The following is an 18479-nucleotide window of genomic DNA, read 5'->3' on the forward strand; positions in this document are numbered from 1 at the left end:
TTATATTTCTCTGCAAATCTTTAACCGTCCTTGCTCCACCTTACCTAGCTGAGCTGCTTCACAAATAACTCACCCATTTGTTCTCTGAGGTTTGCTGATTAGCTCCTGTTGAGCCCAAAGCGAAATGGAAACTCAGAGGTGACAGAGCTGTTGCTTATCTGGCTCTATTGTTTTTTTTAAATGTCTCTTTCTTTTTATTTGTCACTCAATTTTATTTATTCATCTATATTGTAATGTCATGATCTGTAAATGACTTTGTTTCAGATGTTGTTGAAATAAAAGCGCATAAAAAATGTAAATAAAGTTAGTAGGACATGTTTGGGATGGTAAGATTGTCATATTCGGCAGAGCAAAATGAACTTGCCTAATCATTAAGTAAATTGTGGTATATTACAAATTTTGTTCACAATAAAATGTGTAAACTAAATACTTAGTAATAAAATATTTACATAAATATAAAATAAAATACAATGTAATACATCAAGACTAAAATCCAAAGAAACTCAAAGGCTAGAAACAAGACACCACTGACGATGCCCTAACAAAGACTAAGGATGTGGGGTGGTGACCCTAAAGCAGGTAAACGAATAGGTGAGAGTTGGGTAGAAAATCTCATCTCATCTCATATTTTGAACCACTTTCTCCTCATTAGGGTTGCGGGGAGTGCTGGAGCCCAGCTGTCTCTGCGCCAGAGGCAGAGGACACTCTAAATTGGTGGCTAGCCAATCACAGGGCAAACGATGAACAACCATGCACACACTCCTATAACTAGGGGGAATTTAGAGTGTACAATCAGCCTACCATGCATGTTTTTGGAATGTGGGAGGAATCCAGAGAACCAAAAGGAAAACCCACGCAGGCCCATGGAGAGCAGGCAAACTCCAGACAGGTGGACTGACCTGGACTGGAACCCAGGACCCCAGAGCTGTGAGGCAATGGGCTAACTACTTGCCCCACCGGGCCACCCAACAAACAACTAGCTTAATGGAACATAAAAATTGAATTAAATTTGTATGTTTTAAAAAAATACTCGCCTGAAATATCGGATCCCGAAATAGACACAGAAAAACGAGCGATGTTGGAGGTCAGTTGTAGAAAATTAGTATTCATGTCCTGAAATTTAAGAGGAAAGTTAGGGTTCAACCTTGAATTGGTCAAAATTAACAATACTTTTAATGAGAGCCAGAGAACTGTCTCTATTCAAAATACTGGTAATTTCAGAATGCAGCATGAAAGGACAATCAGGTACTGCTGGGAATCAAACCCAGGATCTCCTGTTTACTAGACAGGCACTTTGACCAGCTAAGCCACAGCACCTACAATATCTGATGTCTTTATCAAACTTTCTTCCTGTTAGGGTTATTAGGCTTACATTATTATATATTTGCTCGCAATGAAGAACGCTTTGATTTATTTAGCTTATTAACATAAGAAAAGTATTATAGTACATCTGCTTGCAATGATGTAAATCAGGGGTCTCAAACTTGCGGCCCGCGGGCCAACTGCGGCCCTCGGGACGATAATTTGCGGCCCCCGTCTTAATATGAAAGATCGATTTTTTTTATTTATTTTTTATTTTTTTTTTATTTTTTTATTTTATTTTATTTTTTTTTTTTTTTACCCCTTTCCCCATGATGGCGCCGTTTAAGTGGCAGCCAGTGGCAGTTGCTCTGTCCACTCATGTTTTTCTTGTTTTACAGCATGTTTTACATGAAAAATTAGAGGGAACATTGACATGCACCTGCTTGTGGCAGGTGTGATACTGGTGTGCCGATAGCGAGCAATGATGATGTCGTGACCGGATGATTCGCCTAAAGACGTTTCGCCGACGGACGTTTGACAGACGGACAGGTCGTACTAGTATTTGTTAGTTTAATGATTAAATACAAATACTAGTATTTGTATTTAATCATTAAACGCTGTTTTCAGCTGGATTTGACCGAATTTGAGAGCATTTTGAGCCGTTTGGCGAATGGACGTCTATAGACGTTTTTTTGCCTCCATCGCGATATCATCCAGTATTTGTATTTAATCATTAAATGCTGTTTTAGGATGGATTTGACCCGATTGCTGTCATTTTACGGCTCGGTTCTGCTACATCTGCCTGCCCAAGAGTGCTTATTCCCGGACTGCCATTGATGGTAGACGAACATTGATTTTTACTATAATTTGGACAACACCGGCGGCGGGCCGGATATAAAATCCTAACGGGCCGTATATGGCCCGCGGGCCGAGGTTGAAAAACTTGTACACACACGATCCGGCGGGGCGAGCGTTCGAATCCCGTTTCGGCGAAACCTCCGTTCGGCCGAATGAACGTTCGGTGGAACGTCCATTCGGCGACCTGCCCGTCTGTCAAACGTCCGTCGGCGAAACGTCTTTAGGCGAATCATCCGAGTACCGATGATGTCGCTCACACTGGTACTCAGTGCGCTCAGGGAGGTTGTCTTTCTGCTCAGACCAACAAAAAATTAGAGGGAACTTTGGTTCGGAGCTGAATGAACCAATCACGGTGAGGTATACGGCTCTGGAGGGCGGGACATCGGCCGGGCTGTCCAGTGCCTCGCTCACTCACTCATTCATTCCTCCAATCAGCCGGGCGGAGGAGAAGCCGTGAGGCCGATCACTCCGCTCGGCGCGCAGACTCCTCCGCTGCTCTCAGCATAGAACTGAATGAGGCGCTATGATCCGTGATCCAGCCTGTGTCAGTGTCTGTAGCCATCTCCGCGATTGAAACGGAGAGCGAAAGTGCACATGCGCCACAAACCCGCGCGACTGAATGTGAAAGATCAACCCGAGACTCATTCCAAGTGGAAAAACATATTACAGAGCCCCAGAGATGTCTCTTTCAAAGCCTGCCGTGAAGAGAAAGGTCGGTGATGAGCACAGACAGTTTCAAGAAAAGTGGGGAGTGCAATATTTCTTTGTTGAACACAGGGGCACCCCGACGTGTCTCATTTACACTGAAAAAGTTGCGGTGCACAAGGAATACAATTTGAAACGTAATTGTACTACGAGACATGCTGAGGAGTACGAAAAATACCAGGGAGATCAGAGAGCCAACCAGGTTGCCAGTCTTAAAACACGTCTTCTGAGGCAACAGGATTTCTTCAAGAAGGCTACCAAAGACAGTAATGCAGCAGTCAAAGCTAGCTACGCCGTTTGTGAGTTGATTGATCCTGTGCTAAGTGATCCCAAATGGCTCATGGACTTGGCTTTTCTTGTTGATATCACACATGAGCTTAATGTACTGAACAAGAAGCTACAAGGCCAGGGGCAACTTGTCAGTGCTGCCTATGACAACGTGAGAGCATTCTGCACTAAACTTGTGTTATGGAAAGCCCAGCTCTCTCAGACAAACCTTTGCCATTTCCCAGCATGCAAGGCTCTCGTGGATGCAGGCACACCATTCAGTGGTGAGAAGTATGTTGAGGCCATTTCGAAGCTACAGGAGGAATTTGATCACAGATTTGCAGACTTCAAGACACACAAAGCCACATTTCAAATTTTTGCGGACCCCTTCTCCTTTGATGTGCAAGATGCCCCTCCTGAGCTTCAAATGGAGCTCATTGACCTGCAGTGCAAATCTGCACTCAAAGCCAAGTTCAGGGAGGTGAGTGGAGAAGCAGACAAGCTTGGGCAATTTTTGAGAGAGTTGACCCCCAGCTTCCCTGAACTTTCCCGAAAGTTCAAGCGGACCATGTGCCTTTTTGGGAGCACATACTTGTGTGAGAAGCTCTTCTCCACCTTGAACTTCAATAAGTCCAAGTACAGGTCCAGACTTACTGATGAGCATCTTCAAGCTCTACTGAGGGTCTCCACTGCTTCCTCCCTCAAGCCAAATGTGACTCAGCTATGTGAGAAGAAGCGCTGCCAGGTCTCTAGCAGCAAGGAGTAGGCAAGAGAAGCCGTGTTCAGAATATTTCATGTTCAATGTTCTATTCAAGTTCAGAAAGTTAAAGGTTAAAGAGCTGTTAATACAGACATTTGAAACGGAATAAAAATAATTCATTTTGTCTACTTAGCCAGCCAGTGTATATCTACTGTATGCTCATTAGTATTATTTGGTTTTGTATTACTGATTGATTTATTTTTTATTCATCTTTAAGTTAATTTATTTAATTCATTAATTTTTGTTAAAAAATAAAGATATTTGATAACGTTGGAATGTTTTATCAGTGCTTTTCTTGTGGAAATCCTGATGCGGCCCAGTCTCACCCAGACTCGGCCTCGAGCGGCCCCCAGGTAAATTGAGTTCGAGACCCCTGATGTAAATGCTTTGCTCCTTAGTTAGACCAAACAACAGGAAGGTCGAATCCTCTTGGACTGCTGGAATGTGGAGAAGAATCTTCGGCTCTACATGACCTTCATTTGTTTTGAGAGCTAAGACGTCTATTGAAACTAGGGTCGTTGACTATTTGACATCTCACTCCTGTTTCCCACCCCTCCCTTGAGAGCTTAGATGTCCATTGTAACTAGGGTCCTTGAAGCTAATAAACAGGGAAAAGATGCGTGTGACACCAGAAAGAACCTGGACAGAGGCTTGTAGGTTCGATTCTCTCTTGCAAGAAAACCCAGAAGATTGTCTTGTCTCTTTATTTGTGCGTGCAGGGTTAGGGTTAGGGAATGCCTATTGCTGAACCCATCATATTGGTCCATCGAGCCTGGGAGTCAATATACCGAAGGAATCCAGGCGCTTAGTCGACATCTGGGAAAGACCGTGGCCACGGCATCTAAAACCCTTTGCAGCCTGGAATTCAGCTGAGCGCCCGGGTTAATGACGGTTGAAGACTCATCCTAAAAGAGTTGAAGACATCTCTGGTAAGTCCATGTGAATGTTTGCATTTGTGACGGTTTCCGAATGCGGGGAAAGAGCATTCACGTGAAGGTCCATTTTGGGGAATGGACTCGCGTCCTGGGGACGGTGACGGTAAAACCCTGTGAATACTAGTCCCTAACAGGTGAAGAGAAGGAGCATTAGTCTATAAAACTGAAGGGCGTCTGTGTCCTGTACCTAAGTCGGTCGGTACTTAAACTCCAAAAGTATACTTGGAGAGTATACTTGTGTTGGGTGTGTAGTGATAACCTAAGGAAAACAAACAAAGGTGGGAAAAAAATTACTACCTAATTGCACACCAACTAACTTCAAAATGGGGAGCTCGAATAGCAAGACGGCTTGTGAAGACGATCCAAAACAGCGTCTGCCGTGTAAAGATTGGAAATTTCATCAAATTTAAGACTTGTTAATACAAGACTTTCTACAAAAATTTTGAAACTTTCAACCCTCATCTTGAAAAAAACCTACTAATTTTAAAAACAATGGGTATCCAAATCCTTCTATTGCTAAAGGAACATTAAAAATAAAAAGATCAAATCACAGAATAAAATTCTCTTAAGAAACACAACTCCAGGTGGGTTTAAAACTCCTACCTCACAGTCAACAGCTTTGTGTTTTGGCCAATTGACTCTCAATTTTGGGTGCATTTGAACATCAAGCTCTCTCTCTCTGTAACATCTAGGAGCTCTGTCTGAAAGGCTCACATGCATTGGTGGGTTTGGACCCACAGCCCCTCGGACATAGACAAGTACTCCACCTGTCTACGGGAGGGTTTGAACCACCTCCCGGTTAACTTACGAGCATGCTGACCGATTGCACCACAGAAACTCGGGTTGCTATGAAGTGTGTCCATTTAAAACAATTACCAAACAACTAGCTCAATGGAACATAAGAATTGAATTAAATTCCAATGTGTTAAAAAAATATTCTCATGAAATATCGGATCCCGAAATAGACGGAGGAAAACGTGAGATTTTAGAGGTTAGTGGTAGAAAATTAGCATTCATATGTCTTGTAATATCAGGGGAAAGTTAGGGTGCAACCTTGTATTGGTCAACAGAAAATACTTTTTTTGAGAGCCACAGAAATGTCCATTTGCAAAGATATAGTCATGTTCTGAATGTAGCATGAACGCACAATTAGGTACTGCTTGGAGTTAGCCCAGGATCTCCTGTTTACGAGACAGGCTCTTTGAACAGCTAGGCCAGAGCACCTACAATATCTAATGACTTAATCAAACTTTCCTTGCTCTCTAAAACTTAAGGCTTGTTAATCCAAGACTTCAAATAATTTGAAGGTTTTAGAAGGTTTTAAACTCAGCTTGAAAAAAACTACCAATTTTAAAAACAGGTATCCAAATTCTACTATTGCTAATGGAACATTCAAAGCAAAAGATCAAATCACACAATAAAATTCTTTGAAGAGACAAAACTCCAGGTGGGTTTAAAACTCAGGCCTGACAGTCAACAGTTCCCAAGCCAATTGACTCTGCTCTATGGATGGACTCAAACAACTAGCCTTTGTCAAAAGTGAAGTTCTGAATGGAGCATGAACGTACAATTAGGTACTGCTGGGAGTTGAACCCAGGATTTCCTGTTTACAAGACAGGCACTTTGACCAGCTAAGCCACAGCACCTCGAAATTGTGGTGACTTTATCAAACTTTCCTAGATCCATATAACTTAAGGCTAGTTAGTCCAAGACTTCAAATAATTTGAAGGTTTTAAACTCATCTTAAAAAAACCTACCAATTTTAAAAACGGGTATCCAAATACTACTATTGCTAACGGAACATTCAAAGCAAAAGATCAAATCACACAATAAAATTATCTGAAGAGACAAAACTCCAGGTGGGTTTAAAACTCAGGCATTACAGTTAACAGTTCCCTAGCCAATTGACTCTGCTCTATGGATGGACTCAAACAACTAGCCTTTGTCAAAAGTGAAGTTCTGAATGGAGCATGAAAGTACAATTAGGTATTGCTGGGAGTTGAACCCAGGATCTCCTGTTTACAAGACAGGCACTTTGACTTGCTAAGCCACAGCACCTCGAAATTCTGGTGACTTTATCAAACTTTCCTAGATCCATATAACTTAAGGCTAGTTAGTCCAAGACTTCAAATAATTTGAAGGTTTTAAACTCATCTTAAAAAAACCTACCAATTTCAAAAACGGGTATCCAAATACTACTATTGCTAATATGACATGCTAAAGTGTTTTAAAGTGTTTAAGTTATTAACAATTGCATGTTAGGGATGTACAACTAGTTTGGATTGAGTGTTTATCGGTAGCCTTTGTCAAAAATGATGTTCTGAATGGAGCATGAAAGTACAATTTGGTACTGCTGGGAGTTGAACCCAGGACTTCCTGTTTACGAGACAGGCACTTTGACCAGCTAGGACCGAGCACCTACAATATCTAATGACCTAATCAAATTTTCCTTGCTCTCTAAAACTTAAGGCTTGTTAATCCAAGACTTCAAATAATTTGAAGGTTTTAGAAGGTTTTAAACTCAGCTTGAAAAAAACTACCAATTTTAAAAACAGGTATCCCAATACTACTATTGCTAATGGAACATTCAAAGCAAAAGATCAAATCACACAATAAAATTCTCTGAAGAGACAAAACTCCAGGTGGGTTTAAAACTCAGGCCTGACAGTCAACAGTTCCCTAGCCAATTGACTCTGCTCTATGGATGGACTCAAACAACTAGCCTTTGTCAAAAGTGAAGTTCTGAATGGAGCATGAAAGTACAATTAGGTACTGCTGGGAGTTGAACCCAGGATCTCCTGTTTACAAGACAGGCACTTTGACCAGCTAAGCCACAGCACCTCAAAATTCTGGTGACTTAATCAAACTTTCCTAGATCCATATAACTTAAGGCTAGTTAGTCCAAGACTTCAAATAATTTGAAGGTTTTAAAGTCATCTTAAAAAAAACCTACCAATTTTAAAAACGGGTATCCAAATACTACTATTGCTAACGGAACATTCAAAGCAAAAGATCAAATCACACAATAAAATTATCTGAAGAGACAAAACTCCAGGTGGGTTTAAAACTCAGGCATTACAGTTAACAGTTCCCTAGCCAATTGACTCTGCTCTATGGATGGACTCAAACAACTTGCCTTTGTCAAAAGTAATGTTCAGAATGGAGCATGAAAGTACAATTTAGTACTGCTGGGAATTGAACCCAGGACCTCATGTATACAAGACAAGCACTTTGACCAGCTAAGCCACAGCACCTACAATATCTGATGACTTTATCAAACTTTCCTTGCACTCTAAAACTTAAGGCTTGTTAATCCAAGACTTCAAATAATTTGAATGTTTTAGAAGGTTTTAAACTCAGCTTTAAAAAACCTACCAATTTTAAAAACGGGTATCCAAATACTACTATTGCTAATATGACATGCTAAAGTGTTTTAAAGTGTTTAAGTTATTAACAATTGCATGTTAGGGATGTACAACTAGTTTGGATTGAGTGTTTATCGGTAGCCTTTGTCAAAAATGATGTTCTGAATGGAGCATGAAAGTACAATTTGGTACTGCTGGGAGTTGAACCCAGGACCTCCTGTTTACGAGACAAGCACTTTGACCAGCTAAGCCACAGCACCTACAATATCTGGTGACTTTATCAAACTTTCTTTGCTCTCTAAAACTTAAGGCTTATTCATCCAAGACTTCAAATAATTTGAAGGTTTTAAACTCAGCTTTAAAAAACCTACCAATTTTAAAAACGGCTATCCGAATACTACTATTGCTAATGTGACATGCTAAAGCGTTTTAAAGTGTTTAAGTTATCAACGATTGCATGTTAGGGATGTACAACTAGTTTGGATTGAGTGTTTATCGGTGTTCGATTATTGATGCCTTGATCCACAGTGTGACATGTTAAAATGTATGTCGGTGTTCGATTGTTGATGCCTTATGCACGCGGCATGTCCAAAACGGGAGACTTTTCTTTATACCAGTAAACTGGATTTAGAAAGCAACAACGAATCACTATTGTGATTATTTCTCCCTGTGTTTCAAGGTATGCTGGTTGTTGTAGAGGCCGGTTGAGTTTGTGGTTTGCAATATACAGCGGTACCTCGTCATACGACCGCTCATCATACAATATTCTCGTTTTACGACGGAAATTTCGATCGAATAATTCGCCCGTCATGCGATCAAAATTTCGTGATGCGACCAAGCCAGGTGGCCATGGCATTGTCTTTTTTTGCATATCTTTCGTGTATAACAATATCTACGAGCACCGAATGAGTTATTCAGACCAGGAAACGCACAACGTGCATGCGCGGGAAAAAGAGGGCTTTCTGGGTAATGAAGTATACTCGTGCACACTACGCCGACAGGCAATGGCACTCTTTCTCAGAATAAAACTTTACCCACAATCAATACGTGGGTAAGCTCAGCTGCTGCATTTCCTGTTATTTTTATCTAATACGAGGAGTATTATATTACTTCTCGTTCGCTGCTCATAAGAACATCAGGGGCACTGGCTCGCAACTCCCCGCAATAGCATCCCCGGTAGCAACTCTATCATAGGTGCCGTTCAAAGCGGATGCGACCACAGATGCTACAAGCTAAAAGGGAGCCGCTAGCCAGCGCCCCCGAAGTTCCCATGAGCAGCGGAGCGATCGCTGATAAAAGACTGCTGCTTGTTGGCAAGTGGTCGTGCGTTATCCGATTGTGAGGACATTTGTGTGCATCATTTTCGGAATATTTTGAAGGGAATAGTAAACAGCAAACAGCCCATCGATAGCGAACGTGAGGGTGGAGTGTTTGTTCCGTTTACAAGTGCGTTGTGTGGAAGAAAAAACGAAGCCCCCCCACCCCTTTTGTGCGATTAAACCACTAGTTATGTGTTACTTTGTTAATAGATGGGGAATTAGAAGAAATAAAACATTTTTTCCAATCCAATATCCTGTTTTTGGTGTTTTTTCAGAGAGTTGGAACGAATTACTTTGTTTTCCATTCATTTCAATGGGAAACGTCCGCTCGAGTTACGAGAACCTCGTCATACGATCTCAGTCTCGGAAAGGATTATGATCGTATGTCGAGGTACCACTGTACACTGTTTAGCGTGTGACAAAGAAGATAATGTTTAGTAATGTTTATTTACTTTTGAATTGCGAGCGTGAATGTGCGAGTCCTGGGTCATGCACATGTACGTAACATTTAGTTCGCTACCTTCGGCCGCCATTACCGTTACCATTATTAGTAGAGTGTCTATGACGGTCATAGCAAGGAATTTATGTTATTGATATTTCATTGTTTACCCTGTTGAATAGTTGAGAAGGACTTCTCGAAGTTGTAAAAAGAAAAGATAAAACAAGTTATGACCGTATATTGAACGGGTGTAATTGTACATTATGTTTTGGGTTCTAACGTGTTGCTAATATATATATATATATATATATATATATATATATATATATGTATATATATATATATATATATATATATATATATATATATATATATATGTATATATATATATATATATGTATATATATATATATATATGGGTGTAATTGTATATTATGGGGTTTTGTGTTGATAAACATTCTAGTAAACTGGATTGAGAAAGCAACAACAAATCACTATTGTGATTATTTCTCCCTGTGTTTCAAGATAAAATGCAGGGTGCAACACTAACGGAACATTCAAAGAAAAAGATCAAATCACACAACGAAATTCTCTGAAGAGACAAAACTCCAGGTGGGTTTAAAACTCCTGCCTTACAGTCAACAGGAGAGTTCCCTAGCCAATTGACTCTGCTCTATGGATGGACTCAAACAACTAGCCTTTGTCAAAAGCTGAGTACGTTGGCCAATTAAGTCTCAATTTCGGGTTGGTTCGAAAAACTAGCCCTCTCTGGATAACATCTGGGAGCTCTGTCTGATTGATTCACATCATTGAGTTAATTAAAACCCAGAGCTGTCAGTATTCTGACCAAATGACATACATCTCTGGATAGTTTTGAATCACCAGCCTCCCAGTTAACACCCAAACATGCTGACCGATTGCGCCACAGAGACAGACAGTGTTAGCTCAGAAATGTGTCAATTGGAAACAATTAACAATCAACTTGCTCAATGGAACATAACAATTGAATTAAATTCCTGTGTTAAAAAATATTCTCATGAAATATCGGATCCAGAAATAGAAAAAAACATGTGAGAAGTTTGAGGTCAGTGGTAGAAAATTATGATTAATATGTCTTGTAATTTCAGAGGAAAGTTAAGGTGCAACCTTGAATTGGTCAACAGAAAATACTTTTTTTGAGAGCCAGAGAAATGTCCATTTGCAAAGATATAGTCATGTTCTGAATGTAGCATGAATGCACAATTAGGTACTGCTGGGAGTTAGCCCAGGATCTCCTGTTTACGAGACAGGCACTTTGACCAGCTGGGCCACAGCACCTACAATATCTGATGACTTTATCAAACTTTCCTTGCTCTCTAAAACTTAAGGCTTGTTAATCCAAGACTTCAAATAATTTGAAGGTTTTAGAAGGTTTTAAACTCAGCTTAAAAAAAACTACCAATTTTGGATTGGATTGGATTGGATAACTTTATTCATCCCGTATTCGGGAAATTTCGTTGTTCCAGTGGCAAGAGGGTGAGGATGCAGGAATAGGAAAGGCATTTTAGACATAAATAGATAGGTAATAGATAGGTAATAAGTAGGTCAAGAAATAAATACATGAATAAATATATAATTAAATAAGCGTGTTGCTTAGGACATATATACATACATACATACACATAAATGTACATGCATGCATACGGTAGGTCTTAACACGCAGCCATTTTTTTGTTAAAGAGCCTGACAGCTGATGGGAGGAAGGATCTGCGGAAGCGCTCCTTCCTGCAATGAGGGTGCCGCAGTCTATTGCTAAAGGAGCTTCGGAGGGACTCCACAGACTCATGCAGGGGGTGGGAGGTGCTGTCCATGATGGACATCATCCTGGTCAGCATCCTCCGCTCTCCCACTTCCTCCACAGAGTCCAAAGGACAGCCCAGAACAGAGCTGGCCCTCCTGACCAGCTTATTCAGCCTGTTCCTGTCCCTCTCCGTACTCCCGCATCCCCAACAAAGCACTGCATAAAACACTGCAGAGGCCACCACAGTGTCGTAGAAAGTCCTCAGCAGTGTCCTGCACACTCCAAAGGACCGTAGACTCCTCAGTAGGTAGAGGCGGCTCTGGCCCCTTTTGTACAGGGCATCTGTGTTTGTGGACCAGTCTAGTTTGTTGTTGAGGTGAACACCCAGGTACTTAAAATTCTCCACGATTTCAATGTCTGTACCCTGGATGTTCACCTGAGTGGTCTGTTGAGGATTCCTCCGAAAATCGATGACCATTTCCTTTGTCTTACTGGTGTTGATGTAGAGGTGGTTTTGCCTACACCAGTCAACAAAGGCTGTGATGACTCCCCTGTACTCCAGGTCGTTCCCGTCCGTCACTCGTCCAACAATAGCGGTGTCGTCAGAGAACTTCTGGAGGTGGCAGGTGTCTGTATTATGTTTAAAGTCCGATGTGTAGAGGGAGAAGAGGAGTGGAGAGAGCACTGTGCCTTGTGGGGCCCCCGTGCTGCAAGCTACCACATCAGACGTACAGTCCTGGAGTCTCACATATTGTGGTCTGTCAGTGAGGAAGTCGATGATCCATGCGGCTAGGTGGTTCCTTACTCCAGCCTCTTCCAGTTTCCCTCTCAGTAGAACCGGCTGAATGGTGTTGAAGGCACTGGAGAGGTCAAAAAACATCATTCTCAGCGTGCTTCCCGCATTCTCCAGGTGTGAAAGAGACCTGTGCATCAGGTAGGTGGTAGCATCTTCCACACCAATGCCTGGACGATAGGCGAACTGCAGAGGGTCCAGCTCTGCATTCATCAGGGGGCTGAGGTGATTGAGGATGATTCTCTCCAATGTCTTGATCAGGTGAGAGGTTAATGCTACCGGCCTGAAGTGGTTTGGCTCCCTGGGGTACGCAGTCTTAGGAACTGGGACCACGCAGGAAGTTTTCCACAAGGTGGGGACCTTCTGCAGACTGAGGCTGAGGTTGAAAATATGCAGAATCACTATACCAAGCTGATCCGCACACTCTCTCAGTAGTCTGGAGCTGAGGCCGTCTGGACCGGTAGCCTTCCTTGCCTCGATCTTCTTGAGCTGTTTTATCACCTGATCGACAGTAATGCAGAGACCGGTGGAAGAGGGGGAGGAAGAGGAGGAGGAGGAGAACGAGGGGGGAGCGTTGCTTCTGGTCTGGGGGGTCAGGGGAGTGGGGTTAGGACTGAATCTGTTAAAGAACTGATTCAGTTCATTGGCCCACTCCCTGCCGCCAGACTCCGGGTCTCTCTCGCTGTTGCCTCCATGGCCCGAAATAGTCCTCAAGCTCCTCCAGACCTCTTTGGTGTTGCCTCTCTGGAGTTGGTTCTCCAGCTTCCTCCTGTAGATGGTCTTACCCTTCCTTATCTCTCTCTTCAGCTCCTTCTGGACCATTTTCAGGCTCTCTTTCTCCCCAGACCTAAAAGCCCTCTTCTTCTTGTTCAGGAGGGCCCTTAGATCCCTGGTGACCCACGGCTTATTGTTGGAGAAACAACGGACCTTCTTGGAGGGTACAATGTTCTCAACACAGAAGTTAATATAATCTGTGATGCAGTGGGTCAAGCTGTCAATGTCATTACAATGTGAATTGCACAGCACCTCCCAGTCAGTGGTCTCAAAACAGTCCCTCAGTACCATGCTGGTCTCCTCGGTCCATCTTTGTATGATCCTCGTGGTAGGTTTTATTTTCCTCACCATAGGGATGTAGGTGGGGATCAGATGGACCAGGTTGTGGTCTGAGCAGCCCAGTGGGGGGAGGGGGACTGAGCTGTATGCCTCCTTTGTGTTGGCATACAGCAGGTCCAGAGTTTTTTGTTCCCTGGTGTGGCACTTCACAAACTGAGTGAAGGTGGGGAGAGTAGAAGCCAAGGGAGCATGGTTAAAGTCACCAGAGATGAGAAGGAGAGACTGGGGGTGTGACGTTTGCAGCCGGGACACAGTGGCGTGAAGCAGCTCGCGGGCGACTGTCGCATCGGCCGAGGGACGTATATACGCAGTTATTATGATAACGTGCGAGAACTCCCGGGGGATGTAAAACGGCCTGATGCTAACAGCTACTAGCTCGATATCTCGAGTGCAGAGTCGCTCCTTCACAGTAATGTGCCCGGGGCTGCACCATCTACTATTAATAAAAACAGCTAGTCCCCCCCCTTTCTTCCTACCGCTCTCCTCAGCATCTCTGTCTGCCCTCACCAGCTGAAAACCGTCCAAGGAGACGAGAGAGTCCGGAATTAGTTCATTCAGCCAGGTCTCCGTGAAGCACATAATGCAGATATTCCGATATTGTCGTTGTTGTTTGGTCAGCGCCATTAGCTCTTCCATCTTATTGGGGAGAGATCTTACGTTCCCCATAATAATAGATGGAATGCTGGGTCTGAAGCGTCGCTTTCTCTCCTGACATTTTCGTCCAGCTCTGCATCCTCTTCTCTTCCTCTTTAACTCCGCGGGGAGGTCCAGGTCCAGGTCCAGGGGAATCCAGGTGTTGCGTAGCGCTAACAGCTGATCCTTTGTGTAAGACAGCGGAGGCATGGCTGAGTGGGTCAAAATATAATGTCCAGAATTCCCAAAAGATAAACTAAACTAATAGCTCAAAGACTGCCTCTCGCACAACTTGAGTCTCGGAGTAGAGTCTTGAAAGTAAAGTTTTAAAACATTAAAGTTTGGAATATAATATATAAAGCAAAGTAACAAGTAAAATCTTAAGAGAAAATAAAATGTAAAAATAAAGGATAAAAAAGCTCTAAAAAAGCCCTAAAAACACAGAATACGAGTGAGGGTTTAGGGAGCCACGGCAACTAGCAGCCGCTTTGAACGGCGCCTATGATTTAAAAACAGGTATCCAAATACTACTATTGCTAATGGCACATTCAAAGCAAAAGATCAAATCACACAATAAAATTCTCTGAAGAGACAAAACTCCAGGTGGGTTTAAAACTCAGGCCTTACAGTCAACAGTTCCCTAGCCAATTGACTCTGCTCTATGGATGGACTCAAACAACTAGCCTTTGTCAAAAATGATGTTCTGAATGGAGCATGAAAGTACAATTAGGTACTGCTGGGAGTTGAACCCAGGATCTCCTGTTTACAAGACAGGCACTTTGACCAGCTAAGCCACAGCACCTACAATATCTGATGACTTTATCAAACTTTCCTTGCTCTCTAAAACTTAAGGCTTGTTAATCCAAGACTTCAAATAATTTGAAGGTTTTAGAAGGTTTTAAACTCAGCTTAAAAAAAACTACCAATTTTGGATTGGATTGGATTGGATAACTTTATTCATCCCGTATTCGGGAAATTTCGTTGTTCCAGTGGCAAGAGGGTGAGGATGCAGGAATAGGAAAGGCATTTTAGACATAAATAGATAGGTAATAGATAGGTAATAAGTAGGTCAAGAAATAAATACATGAATAAATATATAATTAAATAAGCGTGTTGCTTAGGACATATATACATACATACATACACATAAATGTACATGCATGCATACGGTAGGTCTTAACACGCAGCCATTTTTTTGTTAAAGAGCCTGACAGCTGATGGGAGGAAGGATCTGCGGAAGCGCTCCTTCCTGCAATGAGGGTGCCGCAGTCTATTGCTAAAGGAGCTTCGGAGGGACTCCACAGACTCATGCAGGGGGTGGGAGGTGCTGTCCATGATGGACATCATCCTGGTCAGCATCCTCCGCTCTCCCACTTCCTCCACAGAGTCCAAAGGACAGCCCAGAACAGAGCTGGCCCTCCTGACCAGCTTATTCAGCCTGTTCCTGTCCCTCTCCGTACTCCCGCATCCCCAACAAAGCACTGCATAAAACACTGCAGAGGCCACCACAGTGTCGTAGAAAGTCCTCAGCAGTGTCCTGCACACTCCAAAGGACCGTAGACTCCTCAGTAGGTAGAGGCGGCTCTGGCCCCTTTTGTACAGGGCATCTGTGTTTGTGGACCAGTCTAGTTTGTTGTTGAGGTGAACACCCAGGTACTTAAAATTCTCCACGATTTCAATGTCTGTACCCTGGATGTTCACCTGAGTGGTCTGTTGAGGATTCCTCCGAAAATCGATGACCATTTCCTTTGTCTTACTGGTGTTGATGTAGAGGTGGTTTTGCCTACACCAGTCAACAAAGGCTGTGATGACTCCCCTGTACTCCAGGTCGTTCCCGTCCGTCACTCGTCCAACAATAGCGGTGTCGTCAGAGAACTTCTGGAGGTGGCAGGTGTCTGTATTATGTTTAAAGTCCGATGTGTAGAGGGAGAAGAGGAGTGGAGAGAGCACTGTGCCTTGTGGGGCCCCCGTGCTGCAAGCTACCACATCAGACGTACAGTCCTGGAGTCTCACATATTGTGGTCTGTCAGTGAGGAAGTCGATGATCCATGCGGCTAGGTGGTTCCTTACTCCAGCCTCTTCCAGTTTCCCTCTCAGTAGAACCGGCTGAATGGTGTTGAAGGCACTGGAGAGGTCAAAAAACATCATTCTCAGCGTGCTTCCCGCATTCTCCAGGTGTGAAAGAGACCTGTGCATCAGGTAGGTGGTAGCATCTTCCACACCAATGCCTGGACGATAGGCGAACTGCAGAGGGTCCAGCTCTGCATTCATCAGGGGGCTGAGGTGATTGAGGATGATTCTCTCCAATGTCTTGATCAGGTGAGAGGTTAATGCTACCGGCCTGAAGTGGTTTGGCTCCCTGGGGTACGCAGTCTTAGGAACTGGGACCACGCAGGAAGTTTTCCACAAGGTGGGGACCTTCTGCAGACTGAGGCTGAGGTTGAAAATATGCAGAATCACTATACCAAGCTGATCCGCACACTCTCTCAGTAGTCTGGAGCTGAGGCCGTCTGGACCGGTAGCCTTCCTTGCCTCGATCTTCTTGAGCTGTTTTATCACCTGATCGACAGTAATGCAGAGACCGGTGGAAGAGGGGGAGGAAGAGGAGGAGGAGGAGAACGAGGGGGGAGCGTTGCTTCTGGTCTGGGGGGTCAGGGGAGTGGGGTTAGGACTGAATCTGTTAAAGAACTGATTCAGTTCATTGGCCCACTCCCTGCCGCCAGACTCCGGGTCTCTCTCGCTGTTGCCTCCATGGCCCGAAATAGTCCTCAAGCTCCTCCAGACCTCTTTGGTGTTGCCTCTCTGGAGTTGGTTCTCCAGCTTCCTCCTGTAGATGGTCTTACCCTTCCTTATCTCTCTCTTCAGCTCCTTCTGGACCATTTTCAGGCTCTCTTTCTCCCCAGACCTAAAAGCCCTCTTCTTCTTGTTCAGGAGGGCCCTTAGATCCCTGGTGACCCACGGCTTATTGTTGGAGAAACAACGGACCTTCTTGGAGGGTACAATGTTCTCAACACAGAAGTTAATATAATCTGTGATGCAGTGGGTCAAGCTGTCAATGTCATTACAATGTGAATTGCACAGCACCTCCCAGTCAGTGGTCTCAAAACAGTCCCTCAGTACCATGCTGGTCTCCTCGGTCCATCTTTGTATGATCCTCGTGGTAGGTTTTATTTTCCTCACCATAGGGATGTAGGTGGGGATCAGATGGACCAGGTTGTGGTCTGAGCAGCCCAGTGGGGGGAGGGGGACTGAGCTGTATGCCTCCTTTGTGTTGGCATACAGCAGGTCCAGAGTTTTTTGTTCCCTGGTGTGGCACTTCACAAACTGAGTGAAGGTGGGGAGAGTAGAAGCCAAGGGAGCATGGTTAAAGTCACCAGAGATGAGAAGGAGAGACTGGGGGTGTGACGTTTGCAGCCGGGACACAGTGGCGTGAAGCAGCTCGCGGGCGACTGTCGCATCGGCCGAGGGACGTATATACGCAGTTATTATGATAACGTGCGAGAACTCCCGGGGGATGTAAAACGGCCTGATGCTAACAGCTACTAGCTCGATATCTCGAGTGCAGAGTCGCTCCTTCACAGTAATGTGCCCGGGGCTGCACCATCTACTATTAATAAAAACAGCTAGTCCCCCCCCTTTCTTCCTACCGCTCTCCTCAGCATCTCTGTCTGCCCTCACCAGCTGAAAACCGTCCAAGGAGACGAGAGAGTCCGGAATTAGTTCATTCAGCCAGGTCTCCGTGAAGCACATAATGCAGATATTCCGATATTGTCGTTGTTGTTTGGTCAGCGCCATTAGCTCTTCCATCTTATTGGGGAGAGATCTTACGTTCCCCATAATAATAGATGGAATGCTGGGTCTGAAGCGTCGCTTTCTCTCCTGACATTTTCGTCCAGCTCTGCATCCTCTTCTCTTCCTCTTTAACTCCGCGGGGAGGTCCAGGTCCAGGTCCAGGGGAATCCAGGTGTTGCGTAGCGCTAACAGCTGATCCTTTGTGTAAGACAGCGGAGGCATGGCTGAGTGGGTCAAAATATAATGTCCAGAATTCCCAAAAGATAAACTAAACTAATAGCTCAAAGACTGCCTCTCGCACAACTTGAGTCTCGGAGTAGAGTCTTGAAAGTAAAGTTTTAAAACATTAAAGTTTGGAATATAATATATAAAGCAAAGTAACAAGTAAAATCTTAAGAGAAAATAAAATGTAAAAATA

At 43.7% G+C, this 18479-nt stretch overlaps 6 non-coding genes across 6 annotated transcripts; all 6 read right to left on the reverse strand.

Moving 5' to 3' along the window:
* Positions 1-1243: 1243 nt before the first annotated feature.
* Positions 1244-1317, reverse strand: trnat-agu (transfer RNA threonine (anticodon AGU)). The gene has a single exon. It is a non-coding gene; the product is annotated as a tRNA-Thr (tRNA).
* A 5082-nt stretch (positions 1318-6399) lies between these two features.
* Positions 6400-6473, reverse strand: trnat-ugu (transfer RNA threonine (anticodon UGU)). Its single transcript has one exon. It is a non-coding gene; the product is annotated as a tRNA-Thr (tRNA).
* A 1121-nt stretch (positions 6474-7594) lies between these two features.
* trnat-ugu (transfer RNA threonine (anticodon UGU)) lies at positions 7595-7668 on the reverse strand. The gene has a single exon. It is a non-coding gene; the product is annotated as a tRNA-Thr (tRNA).
* Positions 7669-8007: 339 nt separating this feature from the next.
* trnat-ugu (transfer RNA threonine (anticodon UGU)) lies at positions 8008-8081 on the reverse strand. Its single transcript has one exon. It is a non-coding gene; the product is annotated as a tRNA-Thr (tRNA).
* Positions 8082-8378: 297 nt separating this feature from the next.
* On the reverse strand, positions 8379-8452 carry trnat-cgu (transfer RNA threonine (anticodon CGU)). Its single transcript has one exon. It is a non-coding gene; the product is annotated as a tRNA-Thr (tRNA).
* Positions 8453-14997: 6545 nt separating this feature from the next.
* trnat-ugu (transfer RNA threonine (anticodon UGU)) lies at positions 14998-15071 on the reverse strand. The gene has a single exon. It is a non-coding gene; the product is annotated as a tRNA-Thr (tRNA).
* Between the last annotated feature and the right edge of the window lie 3408 nt (positions 15072-18479).

This window comes from Stigmatopora argus, chromosome 3, assembly GCF_051989625.1.
Source record: "Stigmatopora argus isolate UIUO_Sarg chromosome 3, RoL_Sarg_1.0, whole genome shotgun sequence".
Lineage (NCBI taxonomy): Eukaryota > Metazoa > Chordata > Actinopteri > Syngnathiformes > Syngnathidae > Stigmatopora > Stigmatopora argus.